Source organism: Lithobates pipiens, unplaced genomic scaffold, assembly GCF_037356315.1.
Source record: "Lithobates pipiens isolate NorthernLeopardFrog02 unplaced genomic scaffold, aLitPip1_a1.2 Scaffold_19, whole genome shotgun sequence".
Lineage (NCBI taxonomy): Eukaryota > Metazoa > Chordata > Amphibia > Anura > Ranidae > Lithobates > Lithobates pipiens.
The window spans coordinates 593,893,410-593,916,915 of NW_027507764.1; the positions used below are offsets into that span (position 1 = coordinate 593,893,410).

Consider the following 23,506-nt stretch of genomic DNA (forward strand, 5'->3'; position numbering starts at 1 on the left):
TAAATTCGTTACTATTGTAATTTGGAAATTCGGATACAGCCCTGACAGTCTCTGGGGGAAATAGAAGATGAGGCCATGGTATCGGGTGGATCCGCCCCCCTGGGAGTCTCCAGGGGCCAAAGAATATAAGGCCATAGTATGATGCAGATCCAACCCTGGCAGTGACAGGATGCCAATGAAGGTATGGCCATGCTATGGCATGGATCCAGCCCTGACAGTCTCCGGGGGCCATAGAAGATAAGGCCATGGTATGGTGTTGATCCAGCCCTGGCAGTGACAGGAAGCCATAGAAGATAAGGCTATGGAATGGCATGGATCCAGTCCTCACAGTGACAGGAACCATAGAAGATAAGACCATGGTAGGGTGTAGATCCAGTCCTGACAGTCTCTGGTAGTCATAGAAGATAAAGCCATGGTATGGTTTGGATCCAACCCTGACAGTGACAGGATGCCATAGAAGATAAGGCCATGGTATGGCGTGGGTACAGCCCTGACAGCCTTTTGGGGGCCATAGAAGATAAGGGCCTGTATGGTTTGGATCCAGCCCTGGCACTGACAGGGAGCCATAGAAGATAAGGCCATGGGATGGTGTGGGTACAGCCCTGACAGTGACAGGGAGCCATAGAAGATAAGGGACTGTATGGTTTGGATCCAGCCCTGGCACTGACAGGGAGCCATAGAAGATAAGGCCATGGGATGGCGTGGGTACAGCCCTGGCACTGACAGGGAGCCATAGAAGATAAGGCCATGGGATGGCGTGGGTACAGCCCTGGCACTGACAGGGAGCCATAGAAGATAAGGCCATGGGATGGTGTGGGTACAGCCCTGACAGTGACAGGGAGCCATAGAAGATAAGGGCCTGTATGGTTTGGATCCAGCCCTGGCACTGACAGGGAGCCATAGAAGATAAGGCCATGGGATGGCGTGGGTACAGCCCTGACAGTGACAGGGAGCCATAGAAGATAAGGGCCTGTATGGTTTGGATCCAGCCCTGGCACTGACAGGGAGCCATAGAAGATAAGGCCATGGGATGGCGTGGGTACAGCCCTGGCACTGACAGGGAGCCATAGAAGATAAAGCCGTGGTATGACGTGGATCCGGCTCTGATAGTGACAGGGAGACTAGAATTTCTTGTTCATACATCGTGGGACACAGAGGCTTAGCAATTACTTAGTGGGTTAGATGGTCACCTTCAGGTGATTGGACACTGGTAACCGTAATTACAAGTGAGTTCCTCCCCTATAGAACCCCTCCAGTATGGAGAGTACTTCAGTTTTTGCGCCAGTGTCTAAGGTGGTTGGTCACGTTCAAGATGTGCTAAGAAGAAAGCTCTGCCTTATGGTCTCTACGAAGGTCTAGGAGCTATACAACGGATCCATGCCTCGGGCCCAGTGGCGGAACTACCGCCATAGCAACCCACGCGGTCGCTATGGGGCCCGCAGTCGCTATGGGGCCCGAAGCCTAGTGGAACTGCTGCCGAATGGGGGCCGCTGCCGAGCGGTCCGGGGCTCGGCAATGCATTGCAAACTTCTGTCCTGCCCAGAACACCGGCGTCAGCCCCCTCCCATCGTCGTGACGTCACTCGGCCGGAGGCTCGATGGGCGGAGCGTCAATGCAGAGCTACTGCAGCCTGCATACACAGGAACCAGGCAGCACCGCCGAGGAGGAACCAGACTCACCCTCACCCTCGCAAAATTTGCAGACCATTCATTGCAATCAGACAGAGGTACTGTACAAGCTAAAGTAAGCTGATGCAATGATGGGGCCAGACTGCAGTCTAAACATTTTGAACTGTCTGAGTTTAACTGATTTTTATAATATGCAGCATGGCGGGGGGGGAGGGGGGTGAATGTCCTGCACTGGTCACTGTAATTGTATTAATGTCCTGCACTGGTCACTGTAATTGTATTAATGTCCTGCACTGGTCACGGTCGAATGATTTTACTGGTTACGGTCACTGATGAATGATTTTACTGGTCACAGATGAATGATTTTACTGGTCACGGTCGAATGATTTTACTGGTCACGGTCGAATGATTTTACTGGTTATGGTCACTGATGAATGATTTTACTGGTCACAGATGAATGATTTTACTGGTCACGGTCGAATGATTTTACTGGTCACGGTCACTGATGAATGATTTTACTGGTTACAGTCACTGATGAATGAATTAACTGGTCACGGTCACTGATGAATGATTTTACTGGTCACGGTCACTGATGAATGATTTTACTGGTCACGGTCACTGATGAATGATTTTACTGGTCACGGTCACTGATGAATGATTTTACTGGTCACTGATGAATGATTTTACTGGTCACTGATGAATGATTTTACTGGTCACTGATGAATGATTTTACTGGTCACGGTCACTGATGAATGATTTTACTGGTCACTGATGAATGATTTTACTGGTCACGGTCAAATGATTTTACTGGTCACGGTCACTGATGAATGATTTTACTGGTTACGGTCACTGATGAATGATTTTACTGGTTACGGTCACTGATGAATGATTTTACTGGTCACTGATGAATGATTTTACTGGTCACAGATGAATGATTTTACTGGTCACGGTCGAATGATTTTACTGGTCACGGTCACTGATGAATGATTTTACTGGTTACAGTCACTGATGAATGAATTAACTGGTCACGGTCACTGATGAATGAATTTACTGGTCAAGGTCACTGATGAATGATTTTACTGGTCACGGTCACTGATGAATGATTTTACTGGTTACGGTCACTGATGAATGATTTTACTGGTCACTGATGAATGATTTTACTGGTCACAGATGAATGATTTTACTGGTCACGGTCGAATGATTTTACTGGTCACGGTCACTGATGAATGATTTTACTGGTTACAGTCACTGATGAATGAATTAACTGGTCACGGTCACTGATGAATGAATTTACTGGTCAAGGTCACTGATGAATGATTTTACTGGTCACGGTCGAATGATTTTACTGGTCACGGTCGAATGATTTTACTGGTCACGGTCACTGATGAATGATTTTAGTGGTCAGTCACTGATGAATAAATTTGCTGGTCACTGATGAATGATTTTACTGGTCACTGTGGAATGATTTTACTGGTAACAGTCACTGATGAATAAATTTACTGGTCACGGGCACTGATGAATTAATGTCCTGCACTGGTCACTGTAATTGTATTAATGTCCTGCACTGGTCACTGTAATTGTATTAATGTCCTGCACTGGTCACGGTCACTGATGAATGATTTTACTGGTCACGGTCGAATGATTTTACTGGTTACGGTCACTGATGAATGAATTTACTGGGGGGGGCTGTTTGCAGGGGGGCCCCATACAACATTTTGCTATGGGGCCCTGTGATTTCTAGTTACGCCCCTGCTCGGGCCTATACTAAAATGCCTAAGATGGATGGTACCCGGGCCTCATGATAAGAAGAAACAAGGTTTTGCCTGTAATGTCCCTCCTTGGAGGTCTGGGATCCAAACCTCGGTGTACTAATATACCAGTGACACGAAAGGTCCCCGGCAGAGACTTTTACAGGTCCAGGGAGGTGATTCCTCTAAATAGGAAACCAGAACCCTGAAGGTTGGCACACCGCTACCCGCCATGATGGGTGAAGGCTGGAATCTGTCTGTTCTCAGCAGTTCCTGCGGCGGGGATAAGGTAAGTGAAGACAATCCTAAAGTTTACACATTATGGATTATCGTCTGTGAGTAGTTGCATGTCTTACCAGGTTTCGGCCGCTAGAGGGAGTAAGAGACAACCTGGTGTATACTTGCATGCCTTGCAGGATACACGCTCAGTGAAGCTGGTCTGTGAATGCCACTCACCTCCTCCGCTGCAGGCTCTGCCACATAAGATACAAACCCAAGGATAAACTGAGGAAAAAACCAAGCTTTACTTACCACCAGCCCACAGACAACCAGATAACCTGTCTAACAGTATGCATTAAAAACAGGGGTTTAGTCTGCACACATTTGCAAATGCATGCGTAAGCCACAGAGCCGCGCCAAAAGCACCCCAATATCTGTGGTACGTAACACTAACTTACAGTGCCTTGCGAAAGTATTCGGCCCCCTTGAACTTTCCAACCTTCTGCCACATTTCAGGCTTCAAACATAAAGATATAAAATTTTAATTTTTTGTAAAGAATCACCAACAAGTGGGACACAATTGTGAAGTGGAACGAAATCTATTGGATATTTTAAACTTTTTTAGCAAATAAAAAACTGAAAAGTGGAAAAGTGAAAAGTGCAAAATGATTCGGCCCCTTTACTTTCAGTGCAGCAAACTCACTCCAGAAGTTGAGCGAGGATCTCTGAATGATCCAATGTTGTCCTAAATGACTGATGGTGATAAATAGAATCCACCTGTGTGTAATCAAGTCTCTGTATAAATGCACCTGCTCTGTGATAGTCTCAGGGTTCTGTTGAAAGCGCAGAGAGCATCATGAAGACCAAGGAACACACCAGGCAGGTCCGTAATACTGTTGTGGAGAAGTTTAAAGCCGGATTTGGATACAAAAAGATTTCCCAAGCTTTGTGCAAGCGATCATTTTGAAATGGAAGGAGTATCAGACCACTGCAAATCTACCAAGACCTGGCCGTCCCTCTAAACTTTCAGCTCAGACAAGGAGAAGACTGATCAGAGATGCAGCCAAGAGGCCCATGATCACTCTGGATGAACTGCAGAGAACTACAGCTGAGGTGGGAGAGTCTGTCCATAGGACAACAATCAGTCGTACACTGCACAAATCTGCCCTTTATGGAAGAGTGGCAAGAAGAAAGCCATTTCTCAAAGATATCCATAAAAAGTCTCGTCTAAAGTTTGCCACAAGCCACCTGGGAGACACACCAAACATGTGGAAGAAGGTGCTCTGGTCAGAGGAAACCAAAATCCAACTTTTTGCCCACAATGCAAAACGATATGTTTGGTGTAAAAGCAACACAGCTCATCACCCTCAACACACCATCCCCACTGTCACACATGGTGGTGGCAGCATCATGGTTTGGGCCTGCTTTTCTTCAGCAGGGACAGGGAAGATGGTTAAAATTGAGGGGAAGATGGATGCAGCCAAATACAGGACCATTCTGGATGAAAACCTGTTGGAGTCGGCAAAAGACCTGAAACTGGGACGGAGATTTATCTTCCAACAAGACAATGATCCCAAACATACAGCAAAATCTACAAAGGAATGGTTCACAAATAAACGTATCCAGGTGTTAGAATGGCCAAGTCAAAGTCCAGACCTGAATCCAATCGAGAATCTGTGGAAAGAGCTGAAAACTGCTGTTCACAAACGCTCTCCATCCAACCTCACTGAGCTCCAGCTGTTTTGCAAGGAAGAATGGGCAAGAATTTCAGTCTCTCGATGTGCAAAACTGATAGAGACACCCCAAGCGACTTGCAGCTGTAATCGCAGCAAAAGGTGGCTCTACAAAGTATTAACACAAGGGGGCCCAATCATTTTGCACGCCCCACTTTTCATTTTTTTATTAGTTAAAAAAGTTTCAAAAGTCCAATAGATTTCGTTCCACTTCACAATTGTGTCCCACTTGTTGGTGATTCTTCACAAAAAATAAACATTTTATATCTTTATGTTTGAAGCCTGAAATGTGGCAAAAGGTTGAAAAGTTCAAGAGGGACGAATACTTTCGCAAGGCACTGTATATATACACTACACTGCCTGCACTGTATATCAATCACCAGGGAGGCACCAGTAGCCTGGATGCCCAAAAGGAAGTGAATCACATTTTTCTCTGGGCAGAAAAGAATATTCCTTGCCTGCCTGCGGTCTTTATTCCAGGGGTAGAAAATTGTCAGGCAGATTTTCTAAGCCGCCAGTAGCTGTGTGGAGGAGAATGGTCCCTACACCCCAACATATTTCAGCCCATATGTTAAAATTGGGGTACCTGTTTGGTAGATCTGTTTGCGTCCAGATTCAGTAAAAAACTGGACGGCTTTGTATTAAGGACAAAGGATCTGCTAGCACAAGGGTCAGATGCCTTAATGATTCCATTGGATCAGTACACTCTGATCTAAGCCTTCCCTCCAATTCTGCTTCTTTCGCGGTCAAGAGGGAAGCAAAGTCAGTCATTTTGGTGGCTCCGCGACTTGGCCCAGGCGACCTTGGTATGCAGAGGTCGTAAAGATGGCAGTGAGAAGACCTTGGGTTCTTCTGCTGCGTCCAGATCTACTCTCACAAGGTCCAATATTCCATCCTGCCTTACAAAATCTAAATTTGACGGTTTGGCTGCTGAGACCCACATTCTAAAGGGCCGTGGACTCTCGGAATCAGTCCTTTCCACTCTGGTTAATGCTAGGAAGCCGGCCTCCAGGCTCCTCTACTACAGAATCCAGAAGGCATATGTTTCCTAGTGTGAAACCAGGGGATGGCACCCTAGAAAGTATGCCATTAGCAGGATTCTTGCCTTTCTTCAATTAGGCATTGAAATGGGACTGGCTTTGAGCACGATCAAGGTCCAGATCTCGGCCTTATCAGTATTCTTTCAAAAGCCAATTGTCTCACATTCCCTGGTCCGGGTCGTTGTTCAGGGGGCACTTTGCTTGAATCTGCCAGTCAAACCTCCTGTGTGCCCATGGGATCTGAATTTGGCTTTGTCTGTTTTTACAAGAACAACCATTTGAACCATTACACCATGCTTCTTTATTTCTTCTGACAAAAAAGCTGGTCTTTTTGGTAGCCATTTCCTTGGCTAGAAGAGTATCAGAATTGGCGGCTCTTTCTTGTAAAGAGCCATACTTGACTATTCACAAAAGACAGGGTGGCGTTGCGTCCTCACCCAACTTTCCTACTTAAAGCGGGATTCCACCCTAAAGTGGAACCTCCGCTGATCGGAACCCCCCCCCCCCCTCCGGTGTCACAATTGACACCTTTCAGGGGGGAGGGGGGTGGAGATACCTGTCAAAGACAGGTATTTTCACCCACTTTCGGGCATAGACTCCCGTGGGAGTCTACGCCATTTCCTGCCCTGCCGCGCTGTCTGCTGGGACACACACGGGTCCCAGTGACAGCGCGGAGATTTCCTATTGCGCGGCGCGGCTCGCGCATGCGCAGTAGGGAACCGGGAAGTGAAGCCGATTCGCTTCACTTCCTGATTCCCTCACCTAGAATGGTGGCGACAGCAGCCCAGGGCCGAGCGATCGATCGGCCTCGGCTGCCGACATCACTGGAACCCGGGACAGGTGAGTGTCCATTTATTAAAAGTCAGCAGCTGCAGTATTTATAGCTGCTGGCTTTTAATATTTTTTTTTTTGGTGGAATCCCTCTTTAATAACCACTACAATACAGGGCACTTTCGCCCCCCTTCCTTCCCAGCCCAATTTTCAGCTTTCATCGCTCTCTCACTTTCAGTGACAATTGCGCGGTCATGCTACACTGTACCCAAATGAAATTTTTATCATTTTGTTCGCACAAATAGAGCTTTATTTTGGTGTTATTTATTCATGACTCCGTTTTTTATTTTTTTGCGACATAAGCGCAAAAAAGCGGAAATTTGGAGAAAAAAACAATATTTTCTTTTTTCTATTTTAAAAGAAATCCAAAAAAATCAAATTTTGTCATTAATTTAAGCCAAAATGTATTCTGCTACATGTTCTTGGTAAAAAAAATTACGTTAAGTGTATAATAATTGGTTTGTGTGATCACGGACATATGTATGCAAATGATCATGTACATATGTGTGCAGGTGATCATTGGAACATGTGATTTTAGTGGGACATATGTGGGGGACATGCGTTTTTTTATTTGGGGACATGTGTGGTGAGATGTGTATTGTGGTGACATGTGTGTTCAGGCATGTACTGGCCATAAGGACTATAGGGAGTTTCCCAGTGGGCCGATGGCTCAGTGGGCCGGTTTCAGTGACAGCCAGTGGCATCGCTGGGGGGGACTTTTGGGGCTATATCCCCGAATCTGGGGCCCATAGCCCCGAGTCAGTCCAGGAGTCACCAACCACAGGGTCCCGGCCCACTACCTGCCCTCTTTCTGGTGACCCTGATGCAAGGAGGGGCTCTCTGGGGAACCTGATGTAAGAGAGAGGCTCTCTGTGGACCCGGATGTAAGGGGGGGCTCTGCGGGGACCTGGATGTAAGGGGTTGGCTCTCTAGGGACCCTGATGTAAGAGGGGCTCTCTGGGGACCCTGATGTAAGGGGAAGGCTATATGGGGACCCTGACGTAAGGGGAGGCTCTCTGGGGACCCTGATGTAAGTGGGGGGTCTCTGGGGACCCAGATGTAAGGAGGGGCTCTCTGTGGACCCTGATGCAAGGGGGGATCTCTAGGGGCTTTTTTGCCCAATTGCGTACAGTTTATATACTGTTTTTTGCGTGTTTGCAAAATTAAAGTGGGCCGGTCAGGATGAAGTCCAGGGCCAAATTTTTGTCCCAGTCCAGCCCTGTGTGTGTTTACACTGTGTGGTGATTTGTGTATTACACTAGACTGGCGATCAGTGAGTAAAAAGCTGTAAAAACATCTCATACTCACTGATCATCAGCCGGCTGCAGCGATCTGCTCTCCTCTCCTCAGCGATGACTTCTGTGTGAGGAGAGGAGGAGCCGATTGCCTAGCAACCGGCTGTTTGTTTACATCACATGACGGCCGTGATTGGACACGGCCGTCATGTGATCAGGAGGGCCAATCACAGAGCCCTCCTGCCGATCCGAGATGCGCCGTGTCCGGGTGACACGAGCACATCGGGATCACGCCGCTGCGCGGGCACGCCGCTGCGCGGGCACGCGCGCGTGCGCGATCCCCCTCCTTCTGAAGGACGTTCCTGAACGTCCTATCAGAAGTAGACGGCTCCCACCCGGCCGTATATGTGCATTGGCCGGGTGGGAAGTGGTTAAGGTAGTGTCAGGATTCCATCTGAATCAAGATGTGGTTCTACCGTCCATTTTTCCAGATCCGCAGTCCGCGGAAGAGCAGTTGTTACACTCTCTCCATGTTATAGTCAGTATCTATCTGCAGGCAACCGCTCAGATACGAAAGTCTGATTGTCTGTTTTTTTTTCTGCCAGAAGACCCCAGGAAGAGCCAGGCAGCGTAGAAATCCACTATTTCTAGATGGATTCGGCAGGTTATTAGTCAGGCCTATGGTATAAAAAAGAAGATTCCTGCTTTTCAGGTTAAAGCGCACTCAACTAGAGCAGTTGGTGCTTCTTGGGCAGTGCATCACCAGGCCTCCATGGCTCAGATCTACAAGGCTGAAACTTGGTCTTCAGTCCATAAATTCACTAGATTTGATCAGGTGGATGTAAGAGGGCATGAGGATGCCGCCTTCGGGTGCAGTGTGCTGCAGGCAGCAGTTTAGATCCTCTTGTCCATTGGCGGTCTATGTATTTTCTGATCTGTGTCTTCCTCCCCTCAATTTGGGCATTGCTTTAGGACAGGGCTCGACAAAACCCGGGCGCCAGGTTGCATTTGCGACTAGAATTAGTGACCTGGTGCCTGGGGCAGCACAGCTGGAGGTATCCTGTCTACGTGGACCCCCCCCGGCGTGATCGCGTCGGGCCGCGCCGCCGGCGGCCGGTAATTGAGCCCGCGGCTTTGAGGCCTTCTGCGATCCTATGGTTCCTTCTGGAATCTGGCGCCCTCTTGTGGTGGCCGTTGGAATGACAACCAGCAATGCTAATGGAGCTTCCCCTGCCTGCCAGCCTATCTCCTTCCCTTTACTTAGAACTCCTAAACATTATATATATTTTTTATTCTAACACCCTAGAGAATAAAATGGTGGTCGTTGCAATACTGTCTGTCACACCGTATTTGCACAGCGGACTTACAAGCGCACTTTTTTGGGGAAAAATAATTAATTTATTTAACCACTTTCAGACCGGACCATTTTGCTGGTCAAAGACCAGACCACTTTTTGCGATTCGGCACTGCATCGCTTTAACTGACAATTGCGCGGTCGTGCGACGTGGCTCCCAAACAAAATTGACGTCCTTTTTTTCCCACAAATAGAGCTTTCTTTTGGTGGTATTTGATCCCCTCTGCGGTTTTTATTTTTTGCGCTATAAACAAAAATAGAGCGACAATTTTGAAAAAAACGCATTATTTTTTACTTTTTGTTCTAATAAATATCCCCCAAAAATATATAAAAAAACATTTTTTTCCCTCAGTTTAGGCCGATACGTATTCTTCTACATATTTTTGGTTAAAAAAAATCGCAATAAGCAATTATTGATTGGTTTGCGCAAAAGTTATAGCGTTTACAAAATAGGGATAGTTTTATAGCATTTTTATTAATAATTTTTTATTACTTTTTTTTTTACTAGTAATGGCGGCGATCAGCGATTTTTATTGTGACTGCGACATTGTGGGGGACCCATCGGACATTTTTGACACATTTTTGGGACCATTGTCATTTATACAATAATCAGTGCTATATAAATGCAGCGATTCCTGTGTAAATGACACTGGCAGTGAAGGGGTTAACCAGTGGGTGGCAGTGCAGAGGTTAAGTGTTCCTAGGGGTGTGTTACTAACTGTGGGGGGGTTGGGCTTTCATTTAGTGAACACTGATCTCTGCTCCAATCACATGGAGCAGAGATCAGCGTCACTAGTTGCTAGGCAGAATAGAGAAATGTTGTCTACACAGCATTTCCTCCATTCGGCCGCTCCGTGAGACGATCGCGGGGATGCCCGCGGCGATCGAGTCCGCAGGTCCCGCGACCGGACTCACGGGGGTCCCGACCAGCACGGGAGCGCGCCGCCGGCAGCGCGCTCCCGATGGCAGGGCGGCAAATTTAAAGGGACGTACCTGTACGCCCATTTGCCTGCCCGTGCCATTCTGTCGACGTACATCGTCGTGCGCTGGTCGGCAAGTGGTTAATAAAAAAAAAACAGTAAAGTTAGCCCAATTTTTTTTTATATTATGAAAGATAATGTTTAGATTCCAAGCAAATTCGTCAACCCCTGCCTTAGGACATTCCACTTGGACCCCTTTCACATTGGGGTGTTTTTCAGGTGCTTTAGCATTAAAAAAAAGCATCTGTAAAGTGCTTGAAAGAAGCCTCATCTGCAATCTCAATGTGAAAGCCCAAGTGCTTTAATAGCCCTTTCAAGCGCTAGTGGGGCGCTTTTAACCCCCGCTAGTGGCCAAATAAAGGGTTAAAAGCGCCCACGAAGCGCCACTTCCAAAAGCACTTTTTCAGGTGTTTTGCAAGCGCTTCCCATTGATTTCAATGGGAAGGGGCGCTTTAGAAACGTTGTATTCACTGCTCCAAAAGCGTTGCAAAGAAGCTGCTTGCAGAGCTTTTTTTGATGCCCTGCCAGAGCAGCGCCTCGGTGTGACAGCACTTCGGCTTTCACATTGGGATTGCAGATGATCCTTCCGATATCCACCAAGCACTCTCCAGTGAGGGAGACGGGAACTCACCCCACCACAGGATAGCTGGACATCTTTCCCCCAACTCCCTCCTGGTGCTCTCCAGTGAGCTTCTCCAGTCCTAAATGAACTCCAGGACTAAACTTTTCTGAATAGGCTCCCCAGCTCTAACCTCGGCTGGGACCTTAGTGACTTCTGGTTGGCACCTTAAAAAAACCTGCCTAAGGGGCAGAGTCCCTGCACAGGGGTTTCCTCCAGCAAGCCTGGACCCAGGCACTCTGCGGTACTGCCTCGGGCCCCATACTATTTATTCACTCTTCCACCACCTTCTGGACACACCTCCCCAGGGATTGGCTGGAGTTCCATAAATATTAATCATGCTATACTATCAGGGGGCGTGTAATTGGCCCTAAATTTATTCTGTAGCAGGACAACCACTCCAAACATACAGCCAAGGTCATTAGGAACTGTGTTCAGGCATGTACTGGCCATCGGGACTACTGGGAGTTTCCCGGTGGGCCGATGGCTCAGTGGGCCACTCTGATGTAAGGGGGCTGGTGATGGGGCACTCTGATGTAAGGGGGCTGGTGATGGGACACTCTGATGTAAGGGGGCTGGTGATGGGACACTCTGATGTAAAGGGGCTGGTGATGGGCCACTCTAATGTAAGGGGGCTGGTGATGGGACACTCTGATGTAAGGGGGCTGGTGATGGGACTCTGATGTAAGGGGGTGCTGATGGGACACTCTGATGTAAGGGGGCTGGTGATGGGACACTCTGATGTAAGGGGGCTGGTGATGGGACACTCTGATGTAAGGGGGCTGGTGTTGGGACACTCTGATGTAAGGGGTGCTGATGGGACACTGTGATGTAAGGGGGCTGGTGATGGGACACTCTGATGTAAGGGGTGCTGATGGGACACTCTGATGTAAGGGGGCTGGTGATGGGACACTCTGATGTAAGGGGTGCTGATGGGACACTCTGATGTAAGGGGGCTGGTGATGGGACACTCTGATGTAAGGGAGCTGGTGATGGGACACTCTGATGTAAGGGGGCTGCTGATGGGACACTCTGATGTAAGGGGGCTGCTGATGGGACACTCTGATGTAAGGGGGCTGCTGATGGGACACTCTGATGTAAGGGGGCTGGTGATGGGACACTCTGATGTAAGGGGTGCTGATGGGACACTCTGATGTAAGGGGGCTGGTGATGGGACACTCTGATGAAAGGGGTGCTGATGGGACACTCTGATGTAAGGGGGCTGGTGATGGGACACTCTGATGTAAGGGAGCTGGTGATGGGACACTCTGATGTAAGGGGGCTGCTGATGGGACACTCTGATGTAAGGGGGCTGCTGATGGGACACTCTGATGTAAGGGGGCTGCTGATGGGACACTCTGATGTAAGGGGGCTGCTGATGGGACACTCTGATGTAAGGGGGCTGCTGATGGGACACTCTGATGTAAGGGGGCTGCTGATGGGACACTGATGTAAGGGGGCTGCTGATGGGACACTCTGATGTAAGGGGGCTGCTGATGGGACACTCAAAATGTAAGTGGGCTGGTCTGGATGAAGTCCAGAGCCAAATTTCTTTCCCAGTCCAGCCCTGACTGTGTTCAGTGTAAAGAAGAACAAGAAGTCCTGGAAGTGATGGTTTGGCCTCCACAGAGCCCTGATCTTGCCATCATGGAGTCTATCTGGGATGACATCAAGAGACAGAAGGGTTGAAAGCAGCTGACACCCACAGAAGATATGTGCTTAGTTTGCCCAGGTGTAGGACAACATAGGACAACCTACCTGCTGAGTTCCTTCAACAACTATGTGCAAGTCTACCTAGAAGAAGGCAAAGGGGGGGGGGGGTCCCCCAAATATTGATTGGATCTGGATTTCTCTTCTGTTGCTTTCCATTTTGTTAATTGATAAAAAACAAAAAAACAAAACATTAACACTTCTCTTTCTGAAAGCATTCTTCATTCACAGCATAACTCCTGCCTAAAACCTTTGCACAGGACTGTATATATTGTGGTAGACATATACACTACCGTTCAAAAGTTTGGGGTCACATTGAAATGTCCTTATTTTTGAAGGAAAAGCACTGTACTTTTCAATGAAGCTAACTTTAACCACTTGCTTACTGGGCACTTAAACCCCCCTCAGTCCCAGACCAATTTTCAGCTTTCAGCGCTGATGCACTTTGAGTGACAATTGCGCGGTCATACAACACTGTACCCAAATGAAATTTTTATCATTTTTTTCCTACAAATAGAGCTTTCTTTTGGTGGTATTTAATTACAGCTCGGAGTTTTATTTTTTGCTAAACAAACAAAAAAAGATGCAAAAAAAAAAAAAAAAAATCATGTTTTAATAGTTTGTTATAAAATTTTGCAAACGGGTCATTTTTCTCCTTCATTGAAGTGCGCTGATTAGGCGGCACTGATAGGCTGCATTGGTGGGCACTGATGGGCTGCATTGGTGGGCACTGATGGGCTGCATTGGTGGGCACTGATAGGCTGCACTGGTGGGCACTGATAGGCATAGTTAAGGCGGCACTAATAGGCACAGATAAGGCGGCACCGATGGGCACAGATAAGGCGGCACTGATGGGCAAAGATGGGCACAGATAAGATGGCACGGATGGGTGGCACGGATAAGTGGCACGGATGGGTGGCACGGATGGGCACTGATAGGTACCACAGATAGATGGGACTGATGGGCACTGATAGGTGGCACTGATAGGTGGCTCTGATAGGTGGCACTGCTGGGCACTGATGGGCGGCACTGCTGGGCACTGATGGGCGGCACTGCTGGGCACTGATGGGCGGCACTGGGGTGCAGCACCTGAGGCAGATTTTGGGTGGCACTGTGGGTGGCACTGCTGGGTGGCACTGTGGGTGGCACTGTGGGCACTGCTGGGTGGCACTGTGGGCACTGCTGGGTGGCACTGTGGGCACTATGGGCACTGCTGGGTGGCACTGACAGGGGGGCACTTACTTTATTCAGGATGGCACTGCGGGTGGCAGGTGGGCACTGGCAGGGGGCAGGTGTCCTTTTAAATTGCTGGCCGTGATCGGGACTGATGTCCCGAACACGGCCGCCGGCGATCGGCTTTTTTTTTTTCTCCTCGCGCTGTCAGCGCGAGGAGGAATACTAGCCGATTACCGGCTCCGTTTTATCACATGATCAGCTGTCATTGGCTGACAGCTGATCACGTGATAAGGGGTCGGGATCGACCCCTTACACGGATCGGTGATCAGGCGAGTCTCACGGACTCGCCGATCACAGAGCGCGCCGCGCGCGCCCCTCAGGGGGCGCGCAGGCCGCTCGTAACCGGGACTACGTCAATAGACGTAGTCCCGAAAATGTGGGTCCGCGCTATTGCCGTCATTTTGCAATAGCGCGGGTCCCAAGTGGTTAAACTAGTCCTAACTATAAACAAATATACTCTATACATTGCTAATGTGGTAAATGACTATTCTAACTGCAAATGTCTAGTTTTTGGTGCAATATCTACATAGGTGTATAGAGGCCCATTTCCAGCAACTATCACTCCAGTGTTCTAATGGTACAATGTGTTTGCTCATTGGCTCAGAAGGCTAATTGATGATTAGCAAACCCTTGTGCAATCATGTTCACACATCTAAAAACAGTCTAGCTCCTTCCAGAAGCTACAAAACTGACCTTCCTGTGAGCAGATTGAGTTTCTGGAGCATCACATTTGTGGGGTCAATTAAACGCTCAAAATGGCCAGAAAAAGAGAACTTTCATCTGAAACTCGACAGTCTATTCTTGTTCTTAGAAATGAAGGCTATTCCATGCGAGAAATTGCAAAGAAATTGAAGATTTCCTACAACGGTGTGTACTACTCCCTTCAGAGGACAGCACAAACAGGCTCTGACCAGAGTAGAAAAAGAAGTGGGAGGCCGCGTTGCACAACTAAGCAAGAAGATAAGCACATTAGAGTCTCTAGTTTGAGAAACAGACGCCTCACAGGTCCCCAACTGGCATCTTCATTAAATAGTACCCGCAAAACACCAGTGTCAACATCTACAGTGAAGAGGCGGCTGCGGGATTTTGGGCTTCAGGGCAGAGTGGCAAAGAAAAAGCCATATCTGAGACTGGCCAATAAAAGAAAAAGATTAAGATGGGCAAAAGAACACAGACATTGGACAGAGGAAGACTGGAAAAAAGTGTTGTGGACGGATGAATCCAAGTTTGAGGTGTTTGGATCACAAAGAAGAACGTTTGTGAGACGCAGAACAAATGAAAAGATGCTGGAAGAATGCCTGACGCCATCTGTTAAGCATGGTGGAGGTAATGTGATGGTCTGGGGTTGCTTTGGTGCTGGTAAGGTGGGAGCTTTGTACAAGGTAAAAGGGATTCTGAATAAGGAAGGCTATCACTCCATTTTGCAACGCCATGCCATACCCAGTGGACAGCGCTTGATTGGAGCCAATTTCATCCTACAACAGGACAATGACCCTAAACACACCTCCAAATTGTGCAAGAACTATTTACAGCAGAAGCAGGCAGCTGGTATTCTATCGGTAATGGAGTGGCCAGCACAGTCACCAGATCTGAACCCCATTGAGCTGTTGTGGGAGCAGCTTGACCGTATGGTACGCCAGAAGTGCCCATCCAACCAATCCAACTTGTGGGAGCTGCTTCTAGAAGCGTGGGGTGCAATTTCTCCAGCTTACCTCAATAAATTAACAGCTAGAATGCCAAAGGTGTGCAATGCTGTAATTGCTGCAAAAGGAGGATTCTTTGACGAAAGCAAAGTTTGATGTAAAAACAATGTTATTTCAAATACAAATCATTATTTCTAACCTTGTCAATGTCTTGACTCTATTTTCTATTCATTTCACAACGTATGGTGGTGAATAAGTGTGACTTTTCATGGAAAACACAAAATTGTTTGGGTGACCCCAAACTTTTGAACGGTAGTGTATGTAGACATCTTTAGGAGCACAAATAACGGAAATGTTGCTTTAGGGGAAATTAAAGTTAAATGCACTTACAAAAAAAAAATTCCTGACAGACTCCATGGCAGCAACGTGTGGGGTTAAGTCCCGCCTCCACTACCCTTTAGGACACTACTCCCATAAATCTTTGCTCCCTGGCCCTGGCCATGTTCTTTTTTTGTCGCCCTCCGAAGGACCCAGAGGTGATCTTTCTAGCCAAAGATCTGTCATTCCCACGATCGAGGTCGGCCGGTCTGCGACTCTGGGTCTGGAAAGTCGCATTACTCCGCTAAGCCCTAGCTATTAGCAGGGTATGGAGTGGGCAGTGGAAGAGGCGCTGTGAAGAAGCCCGTGCCCTGGCATTGGTCGGATAGCCAGCTATTAGCAGGTGACCTGTTTTGCCCCCTGGAAAGTCCGGTGTCACCTTACCTTATCTTCGGCCTGGTTATCGATCCTGGTGGGAGCGGTGAGAGGTTCTATAGTTCGTCATGGCAGCAGTTTGTGTTATTTTCTTATCTGTCCTCGTTTTTCTGTTTGTTTGTCTGTGTAGGCATGGCGGCTGGTTCTTGTGCGTTCCAGCCGCCGTTTCACTTCCGGGTTTGTGTTCTCGGGCCGTACTGCGCATGGGCGAGTACGGTACGAGATGGAGGCTGGGTTTTGCGCATGCGCAGTAGCGGCATAATGACGCTATTCGCGCATGCGCACAGGCGCGGCGGTGACATCACAGGGGCGGGCTATTTAAACTGGGAATTAGTCTGCAAGCTTTGGGAATGCTTGCGGGCTGTTGCGGTGACTTCCCCCTGCCTCTGTGTTGCATCTATTGGTAAGTGGCATTCTGGGACAGGGTAGTTGTCCCTTCCCTGTCCCTTGCACTGATCCCTTGTCATCTTTTCAGCGAGTATGGATATCGCTGAGGACATGGATCCTCTGCCGCCTGTCTGTGGCCAGCCCTCTCATAAAAGGTATTTTTAATGTTGTCTTTCCACCTGAGGGTCCGGTGGTTAGGGGGGTGTGTTTCTGTTATCTTTTTGCTGATGTCTTGTCTCTTGTGGTTTCTTGTCTTGTTCTTGTATCAGCCCTTCCAGGTCAGAACAGCATTGCAGCTCTCACAGAGGGAGCGACTCCTCCAAGTCGCATCACCGGCACTCCTCTTCCAAATCAAAACATTACGGTTCCTCCTCAAGATCAGGACACCGTGGTGAGGAACGGTTGCACTCCTCGAGGACTCAATCCAGTCACTCAGCTAGTGCCTGCTGGGGGTGCAGAGCTCTTGTACCGGCAGGGAAATCTTTGTGTGATCTCTGCTACGCCAAGGCCTCTAATGAAAGGGGTGACGCGGATCAACAACTTAAATCCCTGGTGGAAAAGGTTGTGAAGGAGTCCCTCAGAAATATTGATGACCAGTCCTATGTTCCTCCTGCAGAGCCGTCACCTTCTCCAGGGAGGGAGACTCAGCTGCAGGATACTTGGGAATCCTCTGTGCATAGCCACCCCTCAGCTGCCATATCTGACAGTGACTCTGATGAAAGTGACCCCTGTGTGGGTTTTGATTTCCCTCTACTTCCTCCTCTGGTCAGAGCTGTTAGAGAGACACTGAATTGGGAAGATCCGGTGGCTGCCCCTTCCAAACAGAGAAAATTCTTTAACCACTAGGGATCCGCGCTATAGCCGAATGACAGCTACAGAGCGGACCTGCTTTGCCGGGACGACGTCTATTGACGTCGTCCCATGCACGAGCGCGGCGCGCTCTGTAATCAGCGAGTCTATGAGACTCGCCTGATCACGGATCGGAGCAAGGGGTCGATCCCGACCCCTTACCACATGATCAGCTGTCAGCCAATGACAGCTGATCATGTGACACAACAGAGCCGGTAATCGGCTATTTTTCCTCCTCGCGCTGTCAGCACGAGGAGAAAAAAAAAAGCCAGCTTATCGGTGCCCACCTGCCCCCTGCCAGTGCCACCTAACTAATAAAAAAGTGCCCATAGTGCCACCCATCAGTGCCCACAGTGCCACCCATCAGTGCCCACAGTGCCACCTATCAGTGCCCAAAATCTGCCTCAACAACAGTGCTGCACCCCAGTGCCACATATCCGTGCCCATCAGTGTCATCTACCAGTGCCCATCAGTGCCGCCCAGCAGTGCCACCTATCAGGGCCACCTATCAGTGCCACCTATCAGTGCCCATCAGTCCCCTCTATCAGTGGTACCTATCAGTGCCCCTTAGTGCCACCCATCCGTGCCACCCATCAGTGCCATCTTATCTGTGCCCATCTTTGCCCATCAGTGCCGCCTTATCTGTGCCCATCAGTACTGCCTTATCTGTGCCTATCGGTGCCACCTTATCTGTGCCTATCAGTGCCCACCAGTGCAGCCTATCAGTGCCCACCAGTGCCGCCTCATCAGCACATTTCAATGAAGGAGAAAAATGACCCGTTTGCAAAATTTTATAACAAACTAAGAAAACATATATATATTTTTTTTTTACATCTTTTTTTGTTTGTTTAGCAAAAAATAAAACTCCGAGCTGTAACTAAATACCACCAAAAGAAAGTTCTATTTGTGGGAAAAAAAATGATAAAAATGTCATTTGGGTACAGTGTTGTATGACCACGCAATTGTCATTCAAAGTGCATCAGCGCTGAAAGCTGAAAATTGGTCTGGGCAGGAGGGGGGGTTAAGTGCCCAGTAAGCAAGTGGTTAAACAATTAAAGAAGGAACGGGTTAATTTTCCTTTTATCTCTGAACTGGGTGAGATCATCACAGATGAATGGGGCAAGGTGGAGAAGAAAAATTCCATGTTGTCTAAGATTTCAAAACTCTATCCTTTCAATGAAGAAGAGGTGAAGCATTTGGAGTCAGCGCCGTTGGTAGACGCGGCAGTCATGAAGCTGGTGAAACATGTGACACTTCCCTTAGAGGATACTGTGTCTTTTAGGGATGTTCTGGACAGACGGATTGACGCTGCTTTAAAGAGCATGTATCTCACAGCAGGAATGGCCTGTAAGTCAGCGTTGGCTCTGGCCGCTATGTCCAAAGCAATGGAGATATGGATGGATAATGTAGACGAGATGCTCAGGAATATCTCGGAAGATACGGCCAAGAGCTCGCCTATCCTAGAGCTTAGGCTCTCCTCTGCCTTTCTTGGGGAGGCCTCTATCGACATCATACGCCTGGTGGCTCGGGTGATGCTTTCTTCTGTTACGGCCAAGCGGGCTCTGTGGCTCTGTCCTTGGCTGGCGGACCCAGCTTCGAAACAAGTATGGTGCCGTATCCCCCTTTGAGGGGTCCTCCCTTTTCGGCAATAAGTTAGATGAGGCTATTACCCGAGCCACTGGTGGGAAGTCGGGGTTCCTTCCCCAAGACTGGCATTTGCAAGGCCAGAGAAGGTCTTTTCCAAAGAGACAGTACCAGGAACGAGCTAGGAAAGCTCACAGTTACAGACCAGGCTGTGAATTCTCCAGGTCCTGGAAATCAAGACAATCGTCTTTTAAAAAATCTGCAAAAAGTGATTCAAAAGGAGAGAGGGATCCGACCAAATCCTTTTGAGGCTGGGCCCGCTCAGACAGGGCAGGTGGGGGCTCGTCTGTTCCACTTTCGCCATGTCTGGGTGGCCTCGATCCAAGACTTCTGGACCGTCAAGACGGTCTCCTCAGGACATGCTTGGACCTTCAAGGAATCTCCCAGGCTCAGATGGGTCCCCACCTCTCTTCCGACTACAGAAGAAAAAAGGCTAATTCTTCTAGCCTACATGGAATATTTGTTGGCTCAAGGCACCGTTATCCATGTTCCAGTCATTCAGCGAGGCATGGGAATCTACTCTCCTCTGTTTATGGTCCAGAAAAGAGCGGGGCCTGGAGGCCGGTCATAGATCTAACTCACTTGAACAGTTTTATCAAAAAAGAAAAGTTCAAGATGGAGACATTATCCACAATTCAACAATCTGTTCGAGCAGGGGACTGGATGGTCTCCATAGACCTCAAAGACACCTATTTTCATGTTCCTGTTGCAGAAAATTTCCAGCAGTTTCTCCGCTTCTCCATGGGTGAGCTCCATTTTCAATTCACATGCCTTCCCTTCGGGCTATCAACTTCTCCACATGTATTTTCAAAAGTACTGTTGGCAGTGGTGGCTCTTCTGAGGACCAAAGGGATTCATCTACATCACTATCTAGACGACCTTCTGCTGTTGGCACAAGACAAGGTTCAACTTCTAGTACACAGAGAGCAGGTCCTCTCTACCCTACAGGAGTTTGGGTGGATCTTGAACTTGGAGAAGAGTCAGCTATACCCATCTCAGTCGCTGGTTTTCTTAGGGGCCCTATTCAACACCGTCAGAGGCACCATCTCGTTACCAGAAGAGAAGATGTCAGTGGTCAGGGACAGAATCCATCCAGCCCTCTCTGCCTCTCATCTCCAGGCTCTCCAGTGCTTGAAAATTTTAGGCACTATAGTAGCGACAATTCCAATGGTGAAGTGGGCGCAGTGGAGGATGAGGCCCTTTCAGAAGGGTTTCCTTCATCAATGGTCAGGCAACAAAACCCAACTGATTCGGATCACCTCATCCATGAGGAATTCCCTTCCGTGGTGGCTCCAACGGGAAAGTCTCTGCAATTGCCATTCCATTCTCCCCATCTCATGGGTAACTATAACGACGGATGCCAGCAACAGAGGCTGGGGCGCCCACTGCCTGGCGGAAGTGGCTCAGGGCACTTGGGTTCTTCCCTCCTGAAGAACGGTGTAAAAAATCTTGGAGTTAAGAGCAGCCTTTCAAGCTCTGCTAGCCTTTCGGCATCTGATTTCAGGAGCCTTGGTCTTACTCAGACTAGACAATACCACAGCAGTAGCGTACATAAGAAGGCAAGGGGGTACCCGAAGTCTAACCTTCTCCAGGAGGTGGAACCGATCATGACCTGGGCTCAGAGGAACCTGATGGATCTGACAGCAACATATGTTCCGGGGATTCAGAATGCCCAGGCAGACTTCCTTAGATATTTCTAGACAACAACGAGTGGTCTCTTCACGAGGAAGTGTTCAATTGGATCCTGACGTTGGGGCTCTCCCCGGAAGTCGACCTGTTTGCCTCCCCCTGCAACAAAAAACTGGAGAGGTACTATTCCATGTACAGGGATCCTCAAGGCTACAGGCTGGATGCCTTGACGGAGAAATGGTGATTCCACAGGGTCTATGCCAGTGATGGCGAACCTTGGCACCCCAGATGTTTTGGAACTACATTTCCCACGATGCTCATGTACTCTGCAGTATAGTTGAGCATCATGGCAAATGTAGTTCCAAAACATCTGGGGTGCCAAGGTTCGCCATCACTGGCCTATGCCTTCCCACCAACTCCCATCATTCTTCAGTTCCTGAGGAGACTCAGGTTAGAGACAGCAGAAGTGATAGCCATAATCCCTTATTGGCCCAACAGGCCTTGGTTTCCGCTTCTGATGCTCCTCAGTGTCAGGGATCCAATTCCTTTACCATCCAGACCAGACCTTCTGCCTCAAGGGTCGAGATTACATCCTTGCCCGGATCACCTGCGCCTAAAGGCTTGGTTTTTGAAAGGGGACGGTTGGAGGCATTAGGCTGTCCTGAAGAAGTCATTCCCACTCTTCTTAGTGCACAAAGAAGTAGTAGCAATCGGGTTTATGAGAGAATTTGGGCGAAGTTTACAAGTCACTTGTCTTCAAGGTTCAGTTCCTGTAATACCCTGACAGTCCGAGACGTTTTAAGCTTCTTACAGTCAGGATTGGATATCTCTCTTTCAGTTAGTTCTCTCCGGGTCCAGGTATCAGCACTTTCAGCTTTTTCTGGAGTCGCATGGGCCAATCATCCTTTGGTCCAACGATTTTTCAAAGGAGCAGTCTGGCTTAGGCCACAGAGGAAGCCTAGATTCCCCAAATGGGACCTTCCATTGGTTCTCGATTTCTTCTCTCAACTCGACAAAACTCTCTCAGTCAGGGAATTAACCCTTAAAACCTCTTTCCTGGTAGCCATAACTTCGGCGAAGAGAATCTCCGAAATTCAGTCTCTAGGTGCAAAGGAACCTTTTCTCACCTTCTTTCCAGATAGGGTGGTCCTAATTCCGATGTTAGGAACAAATCCCAAGGTTACCTCTGTTTTCCATGAAAACCAGGAAATCACAATTCTTACCTTCAATTCTGCTGGGAGTCCGGATCCACATTCACTTGATTTGGGAGTTACTCTAAGGCAATATCTGGATGTTACATATCTGGATATTTCTAGACAACAACGAGTGGTCTCTTCATGAGGAAGTGTTCAATTGGATCCTGATGTTGGGGCTCTCCCCGGAAGTCAACCTGTTTGCCTCCCCCTGCAACAAAAAACTGGAGAGGTACTACTCAAGGTACGGAGATCCTCAAGCCTACGGGGTAGATGCCTTGATGGAGAAATGGTGATTCCACAGGGCCTATGCCTTCCCACCAACTCCCATCATTCTTCAGTTCCTGAGGAGACTCAGGTCAGAGACATCAGAAGTGATAGCCATAATCCCTTATTGGCCCAACAGACCCTGGTTTCCGCTTCTGATGCTCCTCAGTGTCAGGGATCCAATTCCTTTACCATCCAGACCAGACCTTCTGTCCCAAGGGTCGAGATTACATCCTTGCCCGGATCACCTGCGCCTAAAGGCTTGGTTTTTGAAAGGGGACGGTTGGAGGCTTTAGGCTGTCCTGAAGAGGTCATTCCCACTCGTTTTAAGCTTCTTACAGTCAGGATTGGATATCTCTCTTTCAGTTAGTTCTCTCCGGGTCCAGGTATCAGCAATTTCAGCTTTTTCTGGAGTCGCATGGGCCAATCGTCCCTTGGTCCAACGATTTTTCAAAGGAGCAGTCAGGCTTAGGCCACAGAGGAAGCCTAGATTCCCCAAATGGGACCTTCCATTGGTTCTCGATTTCTTCTCTCAACTCGACAAAACTCTCTCAGTCAGGGAATTAACCCTTAAAACCTCTTTCCTGGTAGCCATAACTTCGGCGAAGAGAATCTCCGAAATTCAGTCTCTAGGTGCAAAGGAACCTTTTCTCACCTTCTTTCCAGATAGGGTGGTCCTAATTCCGATGTTAGGAACAAATCCCAAGGTTACCTCTGTTTTCCATGAAAACCAGGAAATCACAATTCTTACCTTCAATTCTGCTGGGAGTCCGGATCCACATTCACTTGATTTGGGAGTTACTCTAAG

General features: G+C 48.4%; 1 protein-coding gene across 1 annotated transcript in view; it reads left to right on the forward strand.

The window, feature by feature from the left end:
* LOC143998142 (uncharacterized) overlaps positions 1-23,506 on the forward strand; it is a 69,720-nt gene that overhangs the window by 23,330 nt on the left and 22,884 nt on the right. The gene's annotated exons all lie outside the window — the stretch shown is intronic.